The sequence below is a fragment of the Apteryx rowi genome, unplaced genomic scaffold, assembly GCF_003343035.1.
Source record: "Apteryx rowi isolate R43461 unplaced genomic scaffold, aptRow1 scaffold_71, whole genome shotgun sequence".
Taxonomy (NCBI): Eukaryota; Metazoa; Chordata; class Aves; order Apterygiformes; family Apterygidae; genus Apteryx; species Apteryx rowi.
The window spans coordinates 267,177-291,255 of NW_020450994.1; positions in this window are offsets into that span (position 1 = coordinate 267,177).

Genomic DNA, 24,079 nt, shown 5'->3' on the forward strand with positions numbered 1-24,079 from the left:
TGAGTGTTAACATTGCCAAACAGCTAGTGTAAAAAGCAATAGCCTCTCCTGGGTCAAATGACTTTTTAAAGGAGTGTAATTCATTCTGACTGATGTATCAGGGAACATATGTTAAAAATAAAACCTGTGCAGCATATGAACTGTTACTTACAAATAAAATAATGGATTGCCACCCTCTAGGGAAAAAATGAATCCTCCTTTACCAGTGATAGAAAACAGTGGTGTAGCACTTGGAACCAGGACACTGAAGTTCTTCCACCACATTTTGAAATGTTCCCCAAGACCACCTTGAAGACCAGATTCCTCATCCATGAAGATTTCTCTCCCTGCTGTGGCTACTCCCTTGTGCTTCGCAGTTTTGTTCACAGTTAGTAAGGCTTTAGTAGGTGACTTAGGACAGCACCAGGCATGCCTGGATAGATTTCCTGAAGCTATTTCCAGATTGCCTGCAAGACCTGGGAGGACGGGATGGGAGACATTCAGTGCTGGAATTGGAAGTTTTCAGGGTCTAAAACTTCATGTGCCTTGGCCAGCATTGCATGGTCTCATGTGTCCTAACTGTAGAATTAAGATACCATGGGCTATAACTGAAACAAAAGGAAATGTGACCATGTCTCCAGCCAACCAGTCTGCATGCCTTGAGCAAAGCTGTAGCTTTAAACATAACAATTAGATTTGCATTAGTTATTCATATTCTATCCACCCACACACTTTACTGTGCTTCTGTCATGGGCATGTGCACTTGTTAGGATAGAGAAAGGTATCCAGGAGCATGGCAAGAACATGATCCACTGATATGTCAGCAATTGACCACCACTTTCAGCCCAGTCTGTTCTTCTACAGCTGAGCTTTTGCAACAGTAAGGGCCTGCAGAGTGAGACCAGAGAGCAGAGACAGGGCTGGATTCCTGTCAAACCCCACTGATAAGGGCATGCTCACACTGGCCTGGGCTGAGGCCAGACATCAGACCTAATGTCTATTCACCACTCAAACCTCTTGGCTTGACCCAGGACATCTTTTCAGGCACCTCAGAAAGCTCTCACTTCCCAGGGAACCAAAAGTTTGCCAGGCCAGTGAAGAATATCTAAGCTCTATTCAACTGCTGTGCTAATTGTAAGGTGCTCACATGCAGTGGCAGACCACATAGATTCACTTGCAAGATAGCTCAGCTGTCTAAGAGGTTACGTTTCAGCTGTCTGTTGCTGATTCCCAGCTAAGACAAAATAACAGTCACGTGAGCACTCAGCCCACTTCAGAGGAAAGTGGAACAGTTTCAAATGAACAGACAACTTAAGTGACCCTGTTATGCTCTGCCGAGAAACAGAACGCTCACATGAGTCACTGTGTCTCAGCCGAAAAGGGCTAAATGCAGCTGGAAAATCCCAGCCGCTAGTTTCAGTCACTGCAATGTTCCCTGCCTTGGGACAGAGGTGTTGGAATCAAAGCTTTCAAAATCTTGATTGCTTCTGGGCATATTCCATTGACTGCTGCTATGGGAAAATGGACTATGCTCAGGCTAGCCCTGGACCTGAGTGGACTCACTCATAGCTTATTTTATATGCCAACACAGGAGTAGCAACCCCTGGTGATGAAGCACATGGTCCCAAGCAGTTGCTCAGGCACAAAGATAACCGTGTAGAGAAGCCTTAAGCAAACATACAAACAAGCATGCAATAGTCAGCATATCACTAAACTGATAGGAAATACTGGGACAAACGTTACTAACCGGCTTCCTCTGGCACATCACATACAAATGCTGTGGTAGCTCTAATTCGTTTGTCCTCTGTGCTGGGCAGCATGTACAGAGTGGAAAGGCTTTTGTGATTGGTAGGACAATTCCTACACAACAGGCCCACTACATAAAATTGCTGCTGCTTTTAGCTTTTAAAGTTGGTCAGTCAGTACATTTTATCTAATAGCCCCAAGTAAGCATTTTGCAGCATGGCAGCATTCAGCTTGAGTTCTTCTTTCCATCCTTGCATGCACTTGCTCTGCCCATCTCTCTGCATCAGTATTTCTGAGTATTCCTTTTAAAGGATGCTCAGACAGCTAGGTCAGTCTTGGACTTCTGGAACAAGAAATTGCTAATCTCTTAGAAATGTGTTAAATTGTATCCAGGATCTGTTATGTACAATTAAGGAGTTTGCTGGGTCTCATCTGCCTGAGAGCTCCAAGCTGGCTGGTCAGTTCAAGCTGTGAATGGCTCCAGTCCCAAGGAAGGTGGAAGAGACCATGAAAATAATGATCTGTTGGTTTCATCAGAAGTATCCACAGCTGAAAGTCCTGTGCAGGCTACCCATACAATGCTTTGTGGGCCTCTAGTGGTCTCAGATTGAACTTTGGGAACCCCTGTTCTGGAGAATTTGCTGTCCAATTTCTACTAAAAGCTTTTATGTTATCTGTCCTGCGACACCACCTTTGCTGCAATGTTATCTCTGCACTGTTCTCTCTTCCCTCACCACTTCCTCTGGATGCAATGCCAATAGTGTGCCATGTCTCCTTCTCATAACAACTCAAGCATCTCAGTACCCTAATGTAAATACAGGGATTGCATCTGGGTGAGTTTCAGATACCTGTCTTTTCTGTTGAAACTCTACCTATTCATTTATAAAGGACCCTACCTCACATTCTTCCTCTGATATTGTCCCTCCTTCATGAAAGGCTAAGAGCAAAGGAGAGTTTCTCTTGCACATCTTTGAGCTGTACTGTGCAGTTATCCGCAGGAACTCAAATTGTAATTCACATGTCCTTCAGGCTAGGTTCGGTCCTCCTGCTCTGCTCCCATACAGTAAAAGAAACAGTTGTCCCTCACACATGCAGACAAAACACTTTTGGTTTTACCCATGAAGGGGAGCAGAGGCATTTCCAACAGAACACCAGTGCCATTAAGACAGATGAAAGCTTGCTGCTTCCTTCTGGCACAATCTCCTGTTCACCAGCAGTCATCAAAAGCAAGCACCTTTGCTTCCTTTCCTGGCTCACAGGGCTGGGACCAATGCACAAAGAAACTGGATTAAGGCTGATTGTGTAATGTAAAATACAGACACAAAGCTGGGAGCAAACAATGGGACTGTATACCTGAACGCCCTACCTGTTAGGCTATGATACCACAGCTTTTACTCTGCCTGGTCATGCCCTCACCATTTTAACAGTACAGAATTAAACCTGGCTATACTAAAATTGTTCATTTGAAAGCTCCAAATACACATATCTGTATTAAAGGTCTTTGTCCTTCTCTTCTCCACTCCCTTCTTCAATCTTGTCTCTTCTCCCTTCCCCTTCCAGTCAGCATTTTCGCAGTTTATATCATGCTCAGCTCTGGCATTTCAGCAATGCACTTGGAAGTTGCTCCTAGAGGCTAAACTTTATTCCCCATCTGAGTTTTTTGTTCCACTCTTCAACAGGCATTTCTTGGAAGGGCCAGTACTCACATAAGTATAGCACACGGCAATCATACTGCATGTCCAGAGGGTATGTAAATATTCATATTCACACAGCTTTTGTATGCACTGCAGATTACAAGATAATTAGGCGCTATATAACCATGTAACTCAGTTTATAATGAGTATGACAGTTATAGGACCAAATTCTGTCATTCTTCCAGGCCTGACTCTTTGGAATCTCTTTTTTTCCCCTTTGTTTATCAAGAATTAATCATTTGGAGCCTGATCCAAAAACTCTGAAGTCAATGCAAGTCTTCCATTGACTGCAGTAGGCTTTAGAGTAGATTTCTGAGCAAGTAAATTCTCATACACAAATACAGGGCACCAGCCACCCTATCCTTCAGCACAACAACCTCTCTGTGACTGTTCAAGGTAAGCATCGTTAAAGGATCACTGCAAACGCTGTGGGTTATCAGAAACCTGACACATGAGATTCACCCTTCGGATCACAGGAGAGGGTCAGGCATTCAGTTACATAATGGACAAAACCTTTCATTTGGACACGGGACAGGCACATCCTCAAGCATGTTAGGTCACATAAAGAAAGAGCATCATCAGGCTATTATGCCTAAGGATCCGTTCCCCTAGCTCCGCTCCCGCTCGGGAACACCAGGCCAGCTCCTGCTGGTCGGTGTCTCTCACATGGACCCCAGAAAAGCAGAGGCACCGCGGTGCTGTGCCATAGTCAACTCCCTATAAAAGGAGCATGGAGTGCAAGCTGTAAGAGTGAAATGCAAGAGTGCACGCATAATTCGGCAGGCCTGCGTACAGGTAACATTTTCTGGAGGCCATAGGAGTACCAGCACCAGGAGACAGTGCTTCCAACTCCCCTCTCTCTTTCCCATGACACCAAGTTTGATCAGACTTGGCTTTTTTTTGGCGGTAACATCTATTTGTCTGGCTTGCACACAGTTACAAAGCTAGTCAAACCACTTAGCCATCTGAATACAGCCCTTGGTGGATTTGGACGCTACTTTTCTGTGTGAGTGGTTTACACATACCCTCCCTCTGCTTTCTACAGATTTATTCCTTTGACTGTTTTGCTGCTAGCTGTGGATGGGTAGCAACGTTGCAAGGAAGAGATGCCAGTGGACAGATTTCTCCTCAAGTGCCCTTCACAGAACCAATCTGTCAACAAATTCTCTCCCCTCCTGAAAAATGGACATGTTTTAAAGCACCAGAAAACTGACTGATGAATAGCAAACAACAAATAATTAATGCTTCATGTGTACAGAAAAACCTATAAATGTTATAGTGAGACATGCTTATGAGTCTTTTGAAGTGAGAGTGTTTCTCTGGTAAACACATGTGTTTTAGGTGTTTGTTATTACAGTATGTTCTGAAGTTGTCTCCACGCCATGTAGTTTTATAATATGTTGGGGGAAGACTGGGTCAAAAGAGATCTTACTTAAAGCCAATATCACACTGTCAGGTTATTCAATGGTATACCCAAGAAAGCAATTGTAAAGTAACCTCTAACTAGTCCATGTTTCGCAACAATTAGTCAGTTATCTGCTGTTTCTTCCTCTGCTCATAAATGCTCTGAGCCCTGCAGGCTGCAGTTTCACAACACAATGGCTTTCAATGCCCCAGCAGCTTATTCCCCACACCCTCTGCTGTTCCCCTCTGCCCATTTGTGTTCCCACCAGAACAAGCTGGCTCATGTTTTGGGTAGAATTTCATCAGCAAATAACATCTGAGCTGCAAATAGTTTGTAAAGTAAATCTAATTACATTTGTAAATACATAATTTAAAAGATCACACTTTGGCACTAGAATATGGATTATGAAGGATTTCTCTTATCTGCTTAGACAACTTTGTATCCATCCATTGTATGATGAATTTCAAAACATTATCACTGATGCAATTTAAAATGTGCTTTTTGCAGTTATTTTAAAAAGGCAAGCCAAAGTATCATTCATTTACATGAGTTTTCACAAACAGCAGTTTCCCATTGAGCCCAGAAACAAAGCACACAAAGCACGTTGAACTGAATTTCAGCTTTGATGCTGAGTGAACTTAAAGAAAAAGGTTTACTGTTATGACTTCTACTACTAATTTTTTTACTTGCATGTAAATTGTCATGATTCAGTTTGATAATTACAGAACATTCAAAGATTAGGGAAGAAGTGATCTGAATTACCTCCTCACTCCCATCAAAATGCCTTCACCAATGCCTTTTGACTGCACCACGTAATCAGTGAGAGGCCAGGGGTGGAGGCTGTGGACCTCAGGCTCTCCCTTGCTCTCTCAGCAGGATGTGGAGCTGCAGAGATGATGGTAACCAAACCTTTGAAGAAGTGCTAGTTGGGCTTGACCTATTCACATTTGTAAATTCAATGTTACAGCGAATGTCTTCTGGGTTGTCTGTAGTTGCATGTTCCTCTGAACAGCAGAAAGTCTAAGTTTAAAAAAGAGCTTTATGTTTAGTCTAAAAAGCAGGCTCCAGCTAAGGAAGGGGATGCTCTGGATCCCTTCAAAAATTGTGCTGCCATAGATACCTGATGGGTCACAATGTGCTATCAGGTCACATCCACAAACCTCTATAAACTAGTAACTGAATTCAGTCAATGCTACCAGTCATAGAGTAAACTTTTACTTCAACTAAGAGAGGTCTTACATTCAAAGCTCACTGTAGAGGCTAAATGGGGTACAGCCCTTATTTTGGAAAAGGGGTCATATCTTTCCAACATGTAAGGGCAGTCCCAGCTTCTGAGTGAGACCTCAGGACATATGGCAAGGAATACGGGAATGGGATCTGGGCAAAGAGGTATCAATGGCCTTTTTCACCAACTGCATACTCAAACACCGGAAAAAATACAGTACCTCCCAGGATACACCTGAAACTATGAGCCAACCAAGTTGTTTCTTTTTTCTTTTTTCTTTTTGACTTCTTATATGTATTCATATTTATTTGGCATATTCAACAAGCAGGAAAACTACTCAATTTGATTGTAACCTATGAGAGTACATCAAGAAATGTTTAGAAATATGCTTTTTGGTGATTTTCATAATATTCACTGCAGCTGTCTGATGGTGCCAGGCAGGATGACCCAACGCCTATCCCAAGGAGGCTGCAGTGGGTATTGCCAGCATGAGTGTTCCCTAAGACCATGAAATGCTCTATCCCATCATGTACAAGACTGTCACAAAATCACCCGGTGACACTTAAGTACAAAAGTTATCTAATTACATCAGCTCTCAACCCCATATGACAATTTTTCCATAGCATTGTCTGGATACCTTACTTGGCCTTGTATTTTCAGATCTTTGTATGTGTGTTAATTGAAAAATCAATTATTTTCAAATAGAGCCTATCATATTGAAAGGGCCTAGCCACAGATCATGTTTGACAGACTGAGACTTGTTTCTTATCTTAGTAAAAGCGGATGTTACAGCATCTTTTGAGGATTAGATTTAGCATGGTTAAGCATCTCATAGCCTTTGCCTCTCCCAAGAGATTTTTGTAATGGGGAAGCATTTTTATTTTCCGTGCTTGCAAATGGCAGACAGCACTTCTTAAACTTTCTAACACTTTCAAACACTCTCAAAAGCCACACACCCACCCTTCTGCTTGCAAAAGCATCCCTGGAAAAATTTCAGTACAGCTGGAGAAAACCTGGGCAATTTTTGAGCATGCAAAACCTGCGGTTTTATAGCCCGGATGCAAAATCAAGCCACTGTTGTGTCAGAGTGGCCAGATACCCTTTTCCATCTCATGTTTTTTCTCCTAATGCTTTAAAATAGGGATTTCAAGTTCAAAAAAAATGACTGTTTAAACAGTGGTGTTGAATCTCCATGTTGGTTCATGGGGTCAGTTGTTACCCTAGGGGACTTTTAGTGTCAAGTGATTGGCATAGAAATCCTCTGACCACAGAGTTGGGTCTTGGTGTGCATTTAAGCCAGCAAGCTCCATCTACAGTTGCTACGAGAGTGCAAACAAAGAAGGTTTGCTGTTCCTTATCACTTTCGTTTTGTCTTAAGACCCAATAAAGAAAGAGGCCTCTTTGTTCTAAGTGCTGTTCAAGGAACAGCAAACTGACCCTGCAGAAGGAGTTTATAGTCCAGATCAAGACATAGTGGGGGAAAATACCTGTGAATAGCACAACATAAGCAAAACAGTAGTTCCCTGGTCTTGGAGGGGGGATTGGCCAGAAGGTTCAGTGAGTGAAAGGGAGAAAGCTGCAGTAAAGAGAGGTAGGCAAAGGGATGACAGTGGAGTGATGCTGAGCTCCTTGAAAAAGGAGTGAGAGAGTGGAGATGCAATTGGCTTAGGGTAGCCGGAGTCCAGGCAAAACTCAGGACAGTCCTCTGAATGCCAGAAAGTCCTGGGCTGGGTCTGCCTCCAGTCTTTGGTCTGCTCCTCTGCAGGTTTCCCCTAGGGCCATGAAGGGGAGCAGGGAGGATGAGGCATCTGGGCAGGGCTCTCCCCTGCACACTTCTGGGTTCAGAAGGTTGCTGGCAAGCTGTTTCGCTCCTTCCCCTCAGTGCAGCAGGCCCAGTTTTGGCCGCCTTTCCAGCTGCAGCTGTTCCTACCAGCTGGAATCAACCGTCCTGGCTACGTTCCAGCTCAAAAGCAATTACATTCTTGCAAGTGGATATTGCAACTTCCTGTCCTAAACAATCATGTACTGTTCCTCTGCACTATTAACCAGCTGCTGTGTTCTGCCCAGAGATGGCTGCAGGCACTGGGTGGGTCCCTGTAAGCAAGGTGGTGGTGGTGATGGTGGTGTATCAAATTAAGATCATTCCTGTGTAGGTCTGCATGAAGTTTAGGAAGGTCAGGGAGCACTTCCCTCCAGTCCTGTGTGCCTGCAGATAGTGTTCAGTACTCAGGCACTGTAAGGGTGAGGTAGAATAGCATCATCATCTGGGCTAGAAGTTGCAGCAGAGGTCTTTTTCTTGGCCCAAATCTTCCAGGGGAAATCTTCCTCTATGACTAAATTTCATAAGATAAAACACCTCCAAGAGCTGATGCAAGAATGCCCCTGCCTTTGCCAAGCATTTAAAACCACAGCCTGGCCCATAACACCTGGAAAAGACCTCTGTAAAATATCTTAGTGCAAAAGGTGCTGGAGGCATCCAGACGATTAAGTGGGATTACTGGGCCCAAACTAACACATGTAGTTTCCTGCAATTACTCTTCTAAAAACGTTCCCCTCAATCTCTAGTTTCTGCACAAGTCCATGAGAAAAAGAACAGATACATATATGCCAGAGAAAAACCAGCATCTGTCCAAGTGCAGCTCAAGGCATATTGCTCCGTTCCGGGTTTGCTATGCGAGTGGCATGGCTCTGAAATCACCATTTCCATTTCCATTTTTGTAACTTTTTCCACTTCTGAGAACTTCAGAGGCATTGATTAATTAGGCTCTCCACTCTTATGAAGAAGATATACACACACCTTACAGACTAGCGCAGAGAGAAGCAAAGTACCTTGCAAGGTACAGTAATCACACGGGGAAGCTGGGAACCAGGAGCCCAAGCAAGAGGCTGTGACTTTGCTGTAGGACGTCAGGAGTATTTTGGGGATAGGGCTTCCCGCTCAAAGAGACATCATCTGTTGTAACAAGCAGTATGTCCACACCAACATGTCAGGAAAGCATTAAGCTACTCATTTCATATGAGACTGACTAAACACTGGGGATGAGGGGGCTTTTCCATATTGGTGATATTTATCTCCTTATTTCCTAGTCTGTAGACCTTGCTGTCTGTAATACTACAGGCTTGATGATGTACATGTGAATTACTTCTACCCCCATTTCACTGATGCAAAGCAGTAAAGCAATTTATCCAGAGTTGCACTGAAAGAATCTGTGTGGGAGTAACTATTTGAATGTAGGTCCCTCATAGCACAGGGAAGCGCCCCATCATCTTTTCTTCATTCTTGTACCAGGCTCTGCTTGCAAAATGCTGCAGAGCACTAGAACATTTCACGATAATAAACAATGCATTTTGCCTTGTGGAAACACCAAATATTCCCATAGCAGAACTGCCCCTCAACATGACTAAAAAAGCCTGGTAGATATTTTCTAAATAAATTGCAGAACACTTCATTTCCCCATACACTTTAATAACATCAGGTGACGTACTGGCATAAGCAGCATTCTGCAGGATTTTGCAAGAACAGATTTTTTTTTTTTTTTTTTTTAACTGCCAGTCACATGGTCTTTCTACCTAGTGTTTTAGGTTTGTAATAGGCTCTCTCTTGGCTGACAGCCAGTCGGTCCTAAATATAGTGTAAAACTAAATATTTAAGTGTAAGTCTGAACAGATAGAGGTTTTTTAACACATTCCGTACAAACGCTACAGATTTTGCTACAGATGCAGCTAGAGATAGATATTTCTCCTCCAAAGGAAGCACTATATCCCCTGCATTCCCAAAGTGATACTATAGGAGAGCAAATACTGAATTACTATTACATAGTGGTTTGAGTGCCATAATTTATAAAAATGTCTCAAAGTGCTGTACAGTACAGAAAAGCTTACAGATAAATCAGAGACATATACATTAGGTATAGTATATTTTCAGCATGCACTGGCTGCCAGCTTATAGCATATACACCTGTGGTATCAGAAAGCTGTGTGTATCTCCATGGAGCTCTTGCATACTCTGCTCTACACAACCATACTCCATTACAGAGTTACCTGGTCTGTGGCAAAACCATTAGATTGAGGCAGGGACACTGAGAAGAAACTATAAACTAGGATATTTTGCTGAGACTCCATAGAACTTTCCTCAGCCCCTAGGTTTCACCTGTTTCTTTTGTTTTGTTTTCTTTTTTGTGCCTCATGTAACTGCTGTCTCCAGTTTCTCTTGCCACTGGCTTTGGGCCAGATGATCTCCAGCCTCCTTCTATTTCCCATATGAGAACACCTTTCTTACCCCTCATTGAGTAATTTTCGTCTTTTCTCCAGCTCTGGTCCCAGTAGGCTCTGAAAAAAAAAGATCTTGTCCCAGGATACTTTGCCACTGCACAAAAAGGAAACAAATTCTTGCACTATTGAGCCAAAGCGTGGGTCTCCAAGAGTTTGCACTAACGCTAGTCCAATAGATTGCCAGTACTAAGCCAGGGCTGAGGCAATATTGTCATGTAAAGACTGCTAATAACGGACCCAATCCTGACAGCTGGAAGCCACAGTCTGGGAGAGATGAAGCCATTTGTTGAATTCTCCCAGCAAATGGTTGAACTCGGATTCAAAATGTGGCAATTGTGTGTCAGCTTCACAATCATCACTGGCTCATTGGTATCTTTGGCTTGTGCCTCAGCCTTGCTTAAGCAAAAAGTATTTTTTTTTAAGTTTTTTTTTTTTAATTAGCTTTCATTTTTTTCTTTTAAACTTTGAACACTGATAAAATTAAACTGAATCAAAGATGATGTCCTCCACTTCCTCCCACTGCTGGCTTCACACATTCTTACACAACTTCCAACACTTGACAATATCACCCATTTCTTGATCATCAATCTCCTTCCAATCCTCCTCCTGACGTCCTTTCTCCCATAAATCATCCTTATTTAGTTTCTGTCTCTTGAATAACGTTTCCCCTCTTCATCACATGTCCAGCTTTATCTTGTCTTAGCTAAAGTTCTCTCAGATCTTGGAGTATGACCTATTCTACAACATTAATAAATGGGAATTCAAATTTGAAGTAACCACTTCATTAGAAACAAAATAGGTATTTAGCACAGACACACACTGTGGAAGAAGGATTTCCAAAGAAATCTATCCCTATTCATTTTGCAAATCCCGTAAAACCAAAAAATAATTATCATATTACCATAAAAATGGAGAGAATTGCCAGTCATGAAAGGAATGCCATCTTAATGGCACCTGCCCCTTCCTTGTCCTTTCTGTACCATTGCAGTGGTCACACAGACTGAAAACCTTTGATTTGTTTTTGCCTTGCATATCTATTGAACTAACTTTATTGGATGCCACATGTTTTATTCACTTTGGAATTTAGACTGTCTTTATTAATTGCCCATTAGTAACAACAGCTGATGCTGATCAACAGTTTAAAGAAAACAAATAGACAATTTTTTTTTTTTTAAAGCTTCTCTTTGAGTGTCATATTTAACTACTTCCTCAGAGAGTGCCCTTCAAAGCCTGGCCCATTTTGTTGATAAGAGTCTGCCACAACATACCAAGCATTCAGCTAAGCAGAAAAGGAATTAATGGGACTTTGAGCCTGCCTAATTTAGGCAGAAGCTCCCTTCCTGTCTATTATGGCAGGACATTTTAATTTTCTCCCCACAAAATCTGATGAGCAAAAAAGAACAACATTCAGGAGATGACATTTTCCAGGGTTACACAGCTGTGTTAAATCTATTAAACAGCAGCTAAGATCTCCATACCTCACCATAAATCAGTAAATACCATACAATGAGAAAGAGATTTTTATAGCCATTGCTTTTACTTTGAGCTGCAAGTTTACAGTTTTTCAGATTTGGGGAAGAGAGGCTTTGCTCCAAAGTCATTATTTTTCTGTCATGTTCTGTGCCAAATGTAAATGCTGGATGCTCCATTCTTATCCCAAGCCACTATCGTGTACACTTTCTCTACTGCTGCAGCTGAAGAACCCAAATGCTTTTAATCCACCACCATTTATAGAGTGATGCAGAATGAATATCACTTGTTGATCCACTATTTTTGGTCAGGTGCGGGTTAATCAAGCCCCACCATATGCAAAAGCAAAGCTAGCTCACTGCATTTCCTGATGACTCTGTTCTAGAACATAAAAGCTTTTTTTACCATTTTCTAACCCTTCTACATTTGGTTATAAGTAACATGTGGCTGGCCAGTGACCTGAGATACGATATGGCCATGTGGTTGGCCATACATGCTGCAACATTTCCCTCTTCACCTGCCAGATTTAGCATGGGAGAGTGATGCTCTCTGTGGTCAGTGCAGTCAGACTGACACATGGCCAGATGGAGGCTTTACAGGATAACATCCCTGAATAGATCGGGGAACCTTCCGCCAGATCAGAGAATAACTCAGGGTGGAAGGGACCTCTGGAGGTCACCCAGTCCAATCCTCTGCCCAAAGCAGGGCCAACTTCAAATTTAGATCAGGTTTCTCAGGGCGTTCCAATCTCAAAATGGGCTGATCTCTGACTGTATGCTATAGTGACATTTCCCAGAATAATAACCATATATAACAGCTTTCCAGTAAATCTGGAAAAGCTACAGAACAAATAGGTTTAATTCCAGCCACTACACTTCCACTATTGGATACACTTCCATGACAGAGGATACTTTAAACTTTCCTAAACATCCATCTTCCCCTCTTTTATTGTACAGAATAGGGGCAACCAGCTCAACTGGATAGTAGTTATATACAATCAAAGGCTAAAAAGTCAGACAATCAAAGGCTTTTAAGTTTGAAGTTAGAGAATACTCACACATTAGTATCCCATCTGCAACATACCTAGGACCCCTTCAGTCTGTCCTGTCCCTGGGACATCCGACAAGCTTTCCTCACTGCAGCCAAATGACAATTTGTATCATTGTGCAATACAGCTGAAGCATTAACTGAAACAACCCATGACATCTTCTGTTGCTGCAGCTTTTTTGCACATAGGAAAACACAGCAAAGGCCTATTAGAAAGCAAGTATCTCGGACTATATATGCAGCATTTGGGGCCTCAGGCACAGATAAGTCCCTTGTTGATACAGCTGTGATTCCCTTAGCACAAGTCATTCTGGGAGCTGGCAGTAGCACGTCTCCAGCAAAACCTAGGCGGCCTTCCACATCCATGCAGCAGTTCCAGTCGCCTTCTTACAGAACTCTTCCCCCATCTCTAGCCTAAAAGACAATTCAAACAGCTTCCAACCTGAGCCGCTCTGAAATTAAAGAAGAAATAAACAGGCAAAATGCAGGGAAGAAAGAATAAAATTGTCACAGTGGCAGGAGAGTGAGTTACTTCTGGAAAAGAAACGAGGTTCAAAGGGCAATCTGTTTGTCACGAAGTCATGCTGGTTTTTTATTATTGTTGTTGTTGGACAGGAGGGGAGGAGATTTTTGTGTTTTTCCTTCCGTGTGGACAATGCAAATTGAAGCTGGTTTGATTTTCATGTTTCCAGCACTGGAGGATATACAGGCTTTTCCTTTAGTTCCAAACAACAAATTCCACTGGGGGAAAAAGGTTAACATATATAAATATTTCTAGTCATCTCTCCACTCTTTATAAAAAGGCTTGAAGATATTTTTGTGTGGGAATATAAAGCTAGAAGAAACTTAAGTCAGGATGATGACTTGACAGAAGAGCTATACCAGACAAGGAACCATTTACTTTATTGATGGGCAAATTAGAATTTGTTCCCTTTAAGTTCTCCTACCGGTATTACTCCTGTTACTACCACAGTACAAGGGGTTTTATACAAAGCAGCACAAAGTGTTCACTAAATCCATGCATAAAACAGAGACCACAGACACTTGCGTCCTAATTCCACTTTTATTATTCTCAATAAAATTGAGTCTTTGAAAACCATAAAGGATCAGCAATACTAACAAATACATTGTCCAGCTGTTTTAGATGTAATGACAGAATGACTAATGCACAGGTAAAGCAGTTAGAAAACCAAAAACAGTTTAATTGTATACAGAGCAGTGATGGAAAATATCATGCCAATCTCTTACTTATACCAAAAAAGGCATCATGACACCACTGAACCTCTGGGAGAAGGGAAGCAGTCTGTGAAGTCTCCAGCAAGTGAGGCAGCAGTCCGTCTCCATGCCCCCTCCCGCTGTGGGCCCAAGACCATTTAGGGACTCTCTGCACCGCAAAGACTTCAGCATAAGAAGGTGTGATGTTCCCCCTTAATCTCAAGGGCATGAGATCTCCTCAAGAAAATTTTTTTATTTTCCAGGATACTCTCACCCCATGGATCTGCCCCTGCACAGCAGCTTTGCACGAGGGCTTTGCTGGGCAAAGGGAGAATCTTCATCCAGAGGGGAAGTGGGCAAGCAGGCAGGCAGGGAGGGCAGCTCAGGTGACATACGGGATGAGAAGGGCAGAGGACAGCACAGAGCTGGGCCACTCCAGGCTACACAGGGCAGCCCAAAGTGGGAGTCAAACAAGAATCCAGGATAATATCAGCACCTCATCAGTTTGATATCATTGATTGCACATGCTATTTGGATCACAGTACTCCAGTGGTATTGGTAGATCAGCCACTACAAAGACAAAGTCTCAAGCAGCATACAGAATTTAGATACACAGCTCCCATATACTTCAATGAGAATGATGCATCTGTCTCCTGCGGTAACTTTGAAGCTCGCGGCCAAAAGTATTCTTAGCCCCTACTGTCATGCATGTCCCCAAAGAGACAAAAAAAGAAGGTGCGAGCATGTGAGACTGAGAAGCGGACATGGTTGAGGAAGTGAGAGACCAAGCAAAGCCTGATCTGGGAACCCTGCAGAGACAGATCACGTCCCTCAGGCTTTATGTTATCAACACTTATTTGGAGGTAAAGGACAGGCTTTTTTCCTCTCGGCAGAACAAGTGAGCCATTCTGGCGCTTTGGGCTGCTGACACTGAATTGCTTTCAGTGGCATTTCTAGCTCATTAAAGTTCACTCAGGTATCCCTACCTGACCCTGTGGACACAGAAAATGGAAGAAGCAGAGCAGAGAACATGTCACAATGGAGATACAAAGGGGAGAAGGCCTTGCAAAAGCTGAATTTGCAAATATTCCAAATCATGTTATTGTTTGTATTTTTACAAGTGTTTGAATGTGAAAAGAGAGAAAAACAGCTCCTAGTCAAGTGAAAATAACCCCTTTGTATCAGTGCAGCTCAGCATCAGTGCATCCCCTTACTTTGCATTGTTACACTCAGATTTTACTCTGACCTGCTGCACAAGGTTGAATTTCCCTCCCCAGCTGCACCTGCCTTCTTTGCTTTGGTGTGGTCTCTTGCTTCGCCACAACACTGGTATCATCTCCTGTTTCCAGTTCAGGAGGTCTGGAAAGGAGTGGCTAGAATAATAAGCAGAGGGTCTCAGACTTCCCTGGAGCCTTGAATTGTTTATTCAGTGGGTTAAAACAAAACAAAAAAACTGCAGAAAAATGTGCTCTGCAAAGACCTGTTGGCACAACTGCACATGACTGCCATCTCATCCTTACTGTACTTAACCAAGCATGCAGAGCTCTCTGTGCTGAATAGGTGACACATGGGAAGCAGCTCCTGCACTTTGGAACAATCCTCTGTCTAGTAAAAGCATTGCACAGAGAGGAGGCAAGAACTGCAATATGTTTTAGAAGTAGGTTACGTAGGTCCTAGCAATAAAGAGAGTGCCTGAAAGCTTGGTAAAAAGTCAAGGTCAATAATGTTGAGTAATTAACTAACTTTTTTTTGTTCTAATCTTGTTTTTTTGTTCTAATCTTCACTGTATCACCAAGGTCAGAATGCCAGTCTGAGCATACATGTTGTTTTATATCCTTTATCTGCAGCAGCAGCCCTTGGAGCCTGATAGTTTGAAGCTACTTTCTCATGTTGGCGCTGTATTTCCACAAATCCTGGAAGTCAAATAACTCCTGGAATAACAGAGGGGATATTAGATTGCTGACTAGGGTTGATATTCGTTTTCATTATTTGTTCCTATAAATAGGGATGATCTTTTTTTCTGGGATATAGTCTCATGTAGAGCAGTATCTTTTCCTCAGATGGCATCAAGAGGCATAAAGCAAGTTTAAAATCCTCCCTGCTTTCCCTCCCTTCAAAGCTGCACTCACAATAGATGGGGCAGATGCAAAGATAAGAAATCATGCTTCTAGGTATGAGGCCCAACAAATCTGAGCTTTGCAGGTGTAAAATTGGACCCCAAAAGAACCATCCCACTTGAAAATACATATTATGTGGCCCTACTGTTTTGTCCTTTCTTCTTTCTCCTCAAAATAAAATACAAGATTACTAGATGAAAAAAGACTGCCTGTACAGAATGGGGGAATTTCCACAGTCCCCTAATATCCAAGTGACTGTCAGCTTTAACAATTCAGTTAACTACAATGATGACATGTATTGGCAACAAATGAAGTAACTACTCAGGGATTTTTTTTTCTTTTTGATGGTAATTCAATCTTTAGACTTCTAGATTTCATCAGCACCACAAACCTCAAACATTCAAGAATCACAAGTTAGTCCTAATATCCTAGTCAGCGTCAACTAACTTTGGGTGGTTCTTAATTTTGAGTAACAGAATCCCATTTCCAAGATAGTCTTCCTAATTATATGCATCGGAAACTCATTTTTAAACCTGGGAAGCTGTGATTCTTCTGCAAGCCTCCAACTCCAGAAACTTTGGTTTTATGGAACACAACCGATGTCCAGAATTAAATTGGAGGCAAATGAGCTGCTGGACAGTAATACCTCTGCAAACAAAACTAGTTTTTAATAGCACAATAGGCTCTGAAACAAAGGCAAGGAAAAATTAGAAGTAAATCCAGTTTGTCGGGTTCTTTAGATTATACATTCTTTGAAGTAGATACTGCCTCTTGCTTTGTACAAAGTTTGGTACTCAGAGCCCAGGTCGCAGTCAGGACCATGATGTACTACCAAAATTTACACACATTCAATGGAGGCCAAAGATGGTCAACTATGAGGTTTCTGCTGCTAAACTGCAAAAAATCAAGTATCTATTTATGTAGCAGGATTAAGGAAAGCAGACATGGAAACTAAATTCTCTCAAGCCAGATGATTCAAACTGAAATGTGGTTAAATCGTTAATTTCATTAAAATATACTTAGCATAAAAAAATCTACAGGAAACATGCAGCATGGCAGCCAGCAATGCAAAATAGAACAGGACATTTCCAGCACTATTGTAAAGGAATTGTGTGGGTTTTGGAGAGTATTTCATCTTTGGAAAGAAAAAAGAAAAGTCAGGAGTATAAAATCAGAGCTTACCTAAAATGCAGCAGTCCTGCAGTTTCTCACACCAGATCTGTACCTTACTCTGGAAGCTGCCATTAAAATAGCAATTCCCAGAGATTACACACATCTCCACTCATTGCCAGTGCAGACTTCTGGCGTTATCACATATATTTAAACAAGACTTTGCAATTTCATAGTCTCTAAATTTTAATTAGGTGAGCTCTTCTTTGACTAATTTAGGCTACTGCAAAATTAACTGCTTGTATCATCTCTGGGAAATACAAAGGCAGCTGGATATATTTCATAACTATGTGTCCTCAAGAAGTACCTTCCAGCTTCTGGGAAGGCTGCAAAAACAGGACTTGCTATCTCATATCTGAGGACTTCTGCACCAAGGCAACTCTCAGAGCTGTGCATGGAGCATATCTCAGGGCCATTTCACAGAAAAAAATACTGGCTTAAATACTTCAGTGTTTTAGGACACATGTACTAATGGAGGAAAGAGGGCGATAGGTAGGTTTTCCATTCCACAAAAGCCACAGTCACGGGTATTGCGGTAAGCTTAGGTGAGGCAGCAGCACACTGTGCAAGAATTAAAAGGAGAGGTGCCCTCCCTCCCAGACTGCCATTTGTTTAGCACACAGAAGCTGAGCTCAGGCAGTAACGGGTCATCTTCTAAAGGCAGGTGTCATTCCCTGGGTATGAGACTTGTACAAGACTGAGTGCAGTCAAAACTACCCAGGCTCAACGCATTTCGGCCTCACAATTGTTGCATTTCAGTTTACAGAACAACTAAAAAGCAAGGTAGGGCTGCAAGCCAGCACCGTCCAATCCTTGCATTTGTTCTGCAATAGCTCAGTCTATTCACCAGTGTAGGGCTAATTGCAGGGCCTTTACGAAGCTGTAAAGGTTACTTAGTAGCCTTCAGGCATACATTGCCACTTTCAAAATTTCCTCCAGACCGCACCGCACAGCCATCCCTGGTCACTGTCGGTGCATACTCCTTTAGTCAATGCAGGTACTCGGCTGTCTTTGCAAAGTAAGCTAACACTATCATTTTGATAATGGCGGGTAAGCATGGATCAGCTCAACTTGACAGCCTGGGGTAGTCTCTTCATATATTTAAGCTTTTATTCACCTAAATGAACTTAAACTACTAAAACAAAGACAGTGTAACTTATGAACTATACTGTAAAATATAAAATCAGTCTGCACCTCTGAAGCATCCTGGCCTAGAAATAAGAATGAATTTGTTTCTAGGCCAGACCTCTTGAAGAGAAACATGCATCTTTCCTCTGAAAGATTTCCTTTGCTCCATCAGTTATGCTTTATTCTTAAAATTTCTCTTTAGAGAAAACAAAATTCAACTTCAGGGATTTCAAGGTTGCCTCACTGTCAGACCTGTTTAAATCATCTACATTGGCTGAAAAAAACAAACTCCAAAGGGACTGAGCAGTGAGAAGTCCTGTGAAAGCTGGAGCCAAGGACTGTTAGACTTCTGCATTTGAAATATGCAAGTATTAGAGCTTCTCTGTAGCAGTCTGGAGTGGTTACCTCAACTTGGGTGCAAGGGAGGGATGTAGGCTGGTTTGAGTACTAACAGGTAAATTGTGGTAGGACAGGTCTCAGTGGGGGCTGTCCAAAACCTACAATATGTGGGTGGGAAATGACTTTTGCTGTTGTTGGTATCCATGTTACAGAGCTCAGATGCAGCTAGGCAAGTCAGAGGTCTGGAGGCAGCATAGGCAAGTCTTACAAATTCTGCTTTCAGCTGGAAAGGAGCAAAAAGGTGGTAAGAGAGGCCATTCCTCTTTCAGTTCAGAAAAGTTTTTTCTCTAACAGAAACTTTTCTCAGTTTTAAAGCACACAGAGTAAGTCAGCATGCTCCATATTTGAAAAAAGATTCATGGTCACAGCCCTGGTGAATACAAGCATAAGAGTGTTCCTGATGCACAGGATATATGGACAATAATGCCAAGCCCAAGATATTGTACTTAAAGGAGGCTTTTTAGTGGTGCTCTTGCCCTCTTAGCCAGCTGTTAGGAAGTACAAGGCCAAAAGCATCCCTAAAGCCTGGTCATGCTTGGTATCAGTGATGCTACTAGTTGTGATACGTTAGCCACATGCCACTGTTATAGTGAAGGGACAATGCTAGCTGCAGAAGACACCTGCTTTAGACAGCGATAGAAATGCTGATGGTAGCTAGGCATGAAACAAGGGGTTTTAAAAGCACAGAATTAGGGAAGATGCTACCTTTTATTCATGGCATCTCTACTGACAGTTTAAGGTTTCCTCAAAAAAGAAAAAAGAAAAGCCACTATTGACTGTATGCACTCATGCTAAAGCGCAGCTATTTAAACAACTGCCTGAAAGTGCTTTCAAGAAATCAGCCAGAACTAACATGAAAGGAAAAAAAATAATCATTAAAACATTCTCAAATCTTCCTAATATGTCCTGAAACAGCGTTCTTATATGTAGGAATGCTAGGAGATTAAGATCCAATATCTCATGATCTACCATGTCTAGGAACAAGTACTTTAATACTATTGGAACTGTGCCCTCTTGGACTTTTGGCTGAGTATTGTTTTCATCTCTAGCTGTAACGAGTGATAAACTCCCCTCTCCTACCCAATTATTGTTTGCTGTGGGTATGATCCTGGGTAGGATTTTGGCTTAAAAATCCATGTTTTGAGGAAAATTAGATTATTGGTTTGGGTTTGAGAGTTTTTGTTTTAAGACAACGCCTTTTAAAAGCAATTTAGAAGATTGGCATGGTAGCACATAGCAAGCTGCATCAAATGCAATTTATCACAGGGCTCTCCAGATCATGGGTGTGACTTACTCAGCTTTCCTAAAATGTGATAGTATGTGGCAAAAATGTTTTTGCCACTCATCTGGCCACCAGTACAACACACACATAAGTCTACTATTTGTGATTAATGATATAACACCAACTCACGCCAGTAAGAATTTGTAGCATACTAGCCCATCACAGATTCTGTTTATAACACTGTTTATCCTTTTTCCCTATGTTCTCTCACTAAAACACATTAGTTAGTATGAAAATGTCAGTGTGTCTAGCACAATTTATTCCCAAACACTGGTTATTTTGAGAGAAAAATCAGCAAACACCTAACTGCTAGATTATGCAAGTCTATTTGTCTTTACGAAAAAGTCATTCTGCAGACAGCTTTTTCAAACCCAGATCACTCCACGCAACTTTTCTTTTGGACATGCCAATTAGGATTTTCTTCAGTAATGTTTCCAGATATGCTTTACTGCATTCAGCCACACAGCCCAAGCAACCCTTTCACGTCATCTTGGCAACCAAAATAACACTCCTCAGATAAAGATAACACATGGAAAGATGGGTTTCAACATCACAGTGTGTCCACAAAGGACCACAGGACTGCAGAGACCTCACAGATCACTTACAATCATCCATGGGACTATATTTTATCATTGTTTTCATCAAATCACCTCCTAAAACTCACCTTTGCCTGCACAGATGCACAAACCCAAACCCCAACTCTGAAAGTCTTCCAAGATATGATTCCAGTTCTAAACATCACTACTGACTCCTTGCATCAGAAGAAACTGATCCATACCTGAGAAACAAATAGCCACTTTCTCCTATTGCACCTAGGTTTAATTAAAACCACACAATAACTACCTAACTCAAAGAAGAAAAATGCCATTAATTAGTCACAGCAGCTATCGCCTTCATTTAAATGCACTGCCCCTCCTTCCCCTGTGTACTGATAGCTGATCCCGCAGCTTTGCAGTTTCTTTATCCATCTTAGAGGCACATACAAGCCTAAGGATAAACAGTGCTAAACCAAGAGGGGCTGGAATACAACCCTGTGTGACTATTAGAGACAGGAAATGTGTTGAGGCTCATCATCTTCGGTGACTGTAGCCATCCTGCAGCTATAGATGTGATCAATCATCTTGTTGGACGTTTCAGGATACTGTGCTAATAGTTTCCATAAGCTTGTCTTTGCTGGCTTTGCGAGATCAACAAAGGCACAAGAAGGCGCAGATTTTGTTCTCATCGCTTTTTCTTAGGCTGTCATATGATAAACATATCGATGCCATTCAGACCTTGTCTTAAATCTGTTGTGCTTAAACAGAGATATCAAAAGCATCTCCCAGCTCCACTAGAAGAGTGGAGCCGTGACCACCTGTTCCTGGCATAGCCACTTGGCATGCAACCTGCAGGAAAGCTGCAGACCAGCAGAATATTTAACTTTGGCCCCATAGCCCACTCCCTGCTCTTTCCTTTCCAGAGGACCTATGGTACCTTCCCTGCTGCAGATGCTCAGTTTTGTAGGAATCTCTTAGTGGCTGTCCCAGTCTCAGATATCCCCACAGCTATGGATACTTGATTGGCTTTCTGCTAGTCCTACTACAGCAGGCAAATATCTCCAGCAAGTTAATGCCCCCCAGGCAGCTGGGGGAAGTAACTTTGTCATTTGCCACACCTAAATTTGACATAAATCTTGAGGATCTACACATGCACATAGTTTTCAGCACAACTCCCAGCTAGAGGGGTTAGGTAGTGTTATCACTTATTGTTTAGGGATCAGACAAAGCAGAAGAATCTTGAAAGGGCACTAAGTCACAAGTAGCCAATATGCATGTCATTTGCTGCCAGTTATCAAATGACCTAATTTCCATATCTATATGTAATCTGTATAGAACAATATACAGTAACAATATACACATCCTGCCACATGGATACAGAGTCAAGTAGAGCATGTAAACTGTGGCTACAGCAAGTGCAGACTGCTTGAAACAGGGAAGCTTGCAGCCTGGTTGTTGTGTGTGGGATGTCTGACTGGCCAAACTAGCAGAACAGGGTATGCCAAAGTGCTGAGAAAGGTGGGCTAGTGGAGGAAGAGCTTATACAGCTAACCTGGCAAATGGGTAGAGGGATCCTGACAGGAAGAAAGCCAGCAAGACATGGTATACTGTGTATTTAATGAGGTATGGGAGGTTTTGTATGAGCAATTTCAGCTTTTAATCTGATTGGTGCTCAGGAACTGCTCTACAGCTTCCTGAAAACATTCTCACCTACATTTATATCAATCAGATGGAGAGGTGCCTTTACAGCAACCACTGGACCTAATTTACTTCCCTTCTGCTGCTTCTAACATTGCCACCCACTCTGGTCCTTTCAAGATGAGGAGGGAAAAAGAGGGGAAAAGGAATGGCAACCTGTAAATCATGTCTTGCACAAATCAACTGCTTTACTACGAGTACAATTTCAAGGAAGAGGGAGGGATATGACTCAGCCTCTGTAAGTAAATCACCTATCTACACATCATGCCAAAGACTGGCTCCACCATTAAAGCAATGGGAATGTTGGTTACTGAAAACATTTGACATGTACTGCCTGGGCAGCACAAAACTGGTTCAATGCAAGTGAAAGTCAGAAAGCTGGAAAATCAATTTTTATTTTATCCCTAAAAATGAAAGCAAAAATGTGCAATTAACTAATATGTCTATTGATTACATAATGAAGAGTGCAATTAGATATATTGCTTGCAACTCCTACTTCAACAGAAGCATGTGAATGTATTTGAGTACAGGCTCTGGCTGGAAAACAGCACAGAAGAGGTAATCGTGTTAGTATTAAATATAGTTAAACCAGTTCAGTTAGGCCACACAAATCATTTCTAAAGCATAAAGACTAACTCCCCAAGTGAATGAGATTATAGCAATCTACTTTTTAAATTTATTTGTTGGAAGCATGGCACTGAAAGCTTTGCTTGGAAATGAAAAACGTTACAAACTGGCAAAAAAATGCAAAATGGGAAAGAAATAAATGTAAATTCAGAACAGCAGGCATGACTGCCACAGATAAGAAACAATAAAAGCTAGAAACTAATCCTTGACAGACAAAAATTTATGGCATGACAAAACACAAGTGACCACCCTCAAACTATTTTCATTTAGTAGAATACTGAAAAGTCTCTGCTGAAAACAATTACATTTTCAGAATTAACCACATACATCTGAGTGCATGCTGACTTCATAAGCATACTCACACACACTCATTGGCATCTATGATTTTTTTCTTGTATTATTACAGTAGGGTTTGGAAGCTGTGTGTAAGAATAGGCTCCCCTTTTGCTGGATACAACACAGTTATGTAGGTATTGAGATGTATGTATTTTCACAGCCAGAAACATTTTCATGTCAGAAACATAACTTCAGAATTCGATGCACAGGAATTACAGAATCACAGAATCGCTGAGGTTGGAAGAGACCTCTGGAGATCGTCTAGTCCAACCCCCCTGCTCAAGCAGGGTCACCTAGAGCACATTGCACAGCATTGCGTCCAGGCGGGTTTTGAATACCTCCAGAGAAGGAGACTCCACAACCTCTCTGGGCAACCTGTTCCAGTGCTCTGTCACCCTCACAGTGAAGAAGTTTTTCCTCATGTTCAGATGGAACTGCCTGTGTTTCAGTTTGTGCCGGTTGCCTCGTGTCCTGTTGCTGGTCACCACTGAAAAGAGTCTGGTCCCATCCTCTTGACACCCTCCCTTCAGATACTTGTACACATTAATAAGATCCCCCCTCAGCCTTCTCTTCTCTAGGCTAAACAGACCCAGTTCTCAGCCTTTCCTCATAAGAGAGATGTTCCAGTCCCCTAACCATCTTTGTAGCCCTTCGCTGGACTCTCTCCAGTAGTGCCACATCCCTCTTGTACTGGGGAGCCCAGAACTGGACACAGTACTCCAGATGTGGCCTC